The sequence below is a fragment of the Bos indicus x Bos taurus genome, chromosome X, assembly GCF_003369695.1.
Source record: "Bos indicus x Bos taurus breed Angus x Brahman F1 hybrid chromosome X, Bos_hybrid_MaternalHap_v2.0, whole genome shotgun sequence".
Classification (NCBI taxonomy): domain Eukaryota; kingdom Metazoa; phylum Chordata; class Mammalia; order Artiodactyla; family Bovidae; genus Bos; species Bos indicus x Bos taurus.
In genome coordinates, this window is record NC_040105.1 from 13,412,423 (window position 1) to 13,416,770 (window position 4,348).

The window sequence follows — 4,348 nt, forward strand, 5'->3', positions numbered from 1 at the left end:
GTTGATTATATATATATATATAATTATATATATAATTATATATATATAATTTCCAATAGTGAGATATAACATGAAGAAAATTAAACAAATAATGTGACAGAGAGGGAGAAGTTAGGCTGCTATTCAAAGTGTCTTTTGTAAACATCAGGTTTATATCTCCTGGGAGATTCCTTGAAAGGCAGAACTTCAGTGCAGATTCCGGAACCACTGAGAGGCTCCACTGTAACAAGATCTCCAGGTGATCCATACACCCAGTACAGACTGAGAGGCTCTAGATATAACATCAGATATGGATGTTAAGAGAGACATCTCTAAAGAGATGCCATTTTAGCTGAACCCTGAAAGATGAGAAAAAGCAGCCATGTAAATCTAGGCAAAGAATAGTCCAAACAATGGGAAAGGTGAAGGAAAATGTTCTGAGATAGGAGTGGACAAGGGAAGACCAGTGTGGATGGGACAGAGTTTGAGAGAGGGACCTTGAACTCTCTACTGTCAGGTATTTATCAAAAGCCCTGGAGAACTGTGGGTTTTCCTGGTGGCTCAGGCGGAAAAGAATCTGCCTGTGATGAGGGAGACCTGGGTTCATTCCCTGGTTCAGGAAGATCTCTTGAAGAAGGGAGTGGCTACCCACTTCAGTATTCTTGCCTGGAGAATCCTATGGACAGAGGAGCCTGGCAGGCTACAGTCCATGGGGTTGCAAAGAGTGAGACATAACTGAGTGACTAACACTACGTCTAGAGAACTGTAGATTTGGAGTGACTATACAAAAGCCCTGTTTCCACTGTTTCCCCATCTATTTGCCATGAAGTGATAGGACTTTATTTTTTGGGGCTCCAAAATCACTGCAGATGGTGACTGCAGCCATGAAATTAAAAGACGCTTACTCCTTGGAAGGAAAGTTATGACCAACCTAGACAGCATATTAAAAAGCAGAGACATTACCAACAAAGGTCCATCTAGTCAAGGCTATGGTTTTTCCAGTGGTCATGTAGGGATGTGAGAGTTGGACTGTGAAGAAAGCTGAGCACCGAAGAATTGATGCTTTTGAACTGTGGTGTTGGAGAAGACTTTTGAGAGTCCCTTGGACTGCAAGGAGATCCAACCAGTCCATCCTAAAGGAAATCAGTCTTGGGTGTTCATTGGAAGGACTGATGCTGAAGCTGAAACTCCAATACTTTGGCCACCTGATGCGAAGAGCTGACTCATTTGAAAAGACCCTGATGCTGGGAAAGATTGAGGGCAGGAGGAGAAGGGGCTGACAGAGGATGAGATGGTTGGATGGCACCACCAACTCAATGGACATGAGTTTGGGTAAACTCCAGGAGTTGGTGATGGACAGGGAGGCCTGGTGTGCTGCGGTTCATGGGGTCGCAAGGAGTCAGACACGACTGAGTGACTGAACTGAATTGAACTGATACAAAAGCCCTGGATCAAGACCTCTTTTCTACAAATCAGGGACACCAGATAGGGTTTTGCATGCAGCCACTCACCCATTCTGCACCCATGATAGACATTGTTAATCAATCACAGAACTTCTTCCTTCTGAGTCTAGACAAAGCCACAAAAGTCAACAGTTATTCAAGCAGCCACTACAAATGACTCCAAGTTGACATATGAGTTGAAACATATTTGCCATCCTGGGGAGAAATTATCAAATTGCTACCCTGAATTAAGTCAGACCATTAAGGGTCTGTGTATTTGGATGAACAGAAAAGTTTTGATAGTTCATAGGACTGATTAATGTGCTGTGCTTAGTGATTGTGCCAACAGTTTACATTGAGGGGACCTGTGTTTAATTCCGTATTTCCCACTTAGGTTACAACATCATCTACACAGAGAAATGGGATTTCTTCCAGGACTAAAATTCAAGAAACACTTCATTTCTAAAAGAACAAAAGGTTGATTTTTATCTTATGAACATTGAAAGACCTTTGCTGCTGCTGCTGCTAAGTCGCTTCAGTCATGTCAGACTCTGTGCGAACCCATAGACGGCAGCCCACCAGGTTCCCCCGTCCCTGGGATTCTCCAGGCAAGAACACTGGAGTAGGTTGCCATTTCCTTCTCCAATGCATGAAAGTGAAAAGTGAAAGTGAAGTCGCTCAGTCGTGCCTGACTCTTAGTGACCCCATGGACTGCAGCCTACCAGGCTCCTCTGCCCATGGGATTTTCCAGGCAAGAGTACTGGAGTGGGTTGCCATTGCCTTCTCCGTGGAAGACCTTTAAATGATAGCTGTTTCCGTGTTTCTATTGCCATTCATAAGCTTGGGGGGCAAATCTCTGGTTGATCTTAAACAACTATTTTGGATCTGATGGCCTATTCACTTAAAAGCTAATCTTATCATCAGCTGCATTATTCTCCTTCCATTAAGTTCTGCTTTCCCTGGTTCCTTTAACTATTTCATTTATCCAGTAATACCTATATTTTAGTAAACTACTTCAAATCATTTGTGGAAGGAGGTGAAGTATGACTAACTGCACAAAAATCGACTCATTAATTTGTACAGCCTGTATTTGGACCAGTTTCTGTGAGTTCATTTTTAGGGCAAAAAATGACTGACAGTTGAAATATTTTATAAATGAGACAGAGTTTTCAGGGTCAGGGTGAGCTTAATGAAAGCGTTCAGTTGAAAAAATGTTCTTTTCTCTGTGTTCCTTCTAGCACAATACTGTGAATATTCCCACTATCTTCAAGCCAGAAATGCAGTGGAGGGTGGGAAGAGAACAAAAAGTAACCAAATATGCTATCATAAAATCTTTATTTGTTGGCTTTTGAAGATATAGTGAAAGTCGCTCAGTCCTGTCTGACTCTTTGTGACCCCATGGACTATACAGTCCATGGAATTCTCCAGGCCAGAATACTGGAGTGGGCAGCCTTTCCCTTCTCCAGGGGATCTTCCCAGCCCAGGGATGGAACCTCAGATTCTTTACCAGTTGAGCCACAAGGGAATCCCTTATATATTTGAAGATATACAAGTAGCAAATTTTATTGCTTAGAAGGGGAAATGTTATCTTTCTACACAAAAGGGTTTCAGTGAAGATTTACTGAGAATTTATTGTGTAAAGAAGCATACTAAGTCCTATAAAAGTTTGCTCCTATGTTTGCTCCCCCAAAATATTCCTATTAATCAAATCAGGAAGACCTGTGATTACCAAATCCTTTTCTACCTATCAATTTATCGCCACATCTTTTTCTCATCATTTCTTGTCATGTCCCAATCCAAGTTGGAACTACTTCATTTTGCAACTCCTTGAGGCTCGTCAGGGGAGCATGTACTCAATAAATATGATTTGAGTGAATGAATCAAACATTTCTGTACAGGGGTGGGAAAGCTTGTTATAACCTCTATACACTTTTCTTGTGGACCCAGAGTTGTAAATGGAGAGAATGCGGCTAGCAGAACAATGTGGCAACCTGAGTTTCAGTCTAAATGTGATAATGTCTTGACAGGCCTTAGACAGCAAGAGCTCACTGGAGCCAGAGGCATCAGGAAATACATGAGTTCTGCTTACTCCATTGATCTCCTAGCCTTTAAGGTCCCATGAGGGACTAGAAGGGGCTTCCCAGGTGGCGCTAGTGGTAAAGAACCTGCCTGCCAACGCAGGAGACATAAGAGATGCGGGTTCCACCCCTGGGTTAGGAAAATCCCCTGAAGAGGCCACGGCAACCCACTCCAGTATTCTTGCTTGGAGAATCCCATGGACAGTGGCTTACGGTCCATAGGGTCACAAAGAGTCGGATACTACTGAAGCGACTTAGCAAGCATGCACAAGGGACTAGAAAGAACGCGGGTGACAGTTCTGGTTTAAAGAACTTGAAAACTCACTGGGATGGCACGGTTCCTTAATTCCAGTCTGGAGGACATGAAAACTGGGTCAAAGAAACTGGGGTAAAGTGGAAATGCAAACTAGAGGAAAGAATCACGGTTGCAAGATCTGTCCAGTGTTTGCGTTTCCCTGAATCACCTGTTCTCAGTATATCTAGTCTTGATGTTTGGAAATGGGAAACTTGAGAAAAGCAATTTTTTAGACGAGGCACTTAAGCCCGCCATCTGACTTCAGGCGACAAAACTTTGCCAGAACTCAGTTCCCAGGACCCAAGAGGGCTTCTTTAGACTCAAGGTGGGCGCCGCCCACACGACCTCGAATTCCTGCAACAAAGTCCTGCTCCAAGGCGGGAGCTTGAGCCGCTAAGCATGGCTTGAGGGGCGGGACCAGAGAGGAATGCAGGGGCGTTACCAAGGTGGAGGGGGCGGGCCCAGGCGGAACTCAGGGTGGGGTCCTAAAGAAAAGGGAGTGGCTTTGGAGCGAGAGACATAGCCAGGCCAACGGGCAGGGACAGGATCGGCCT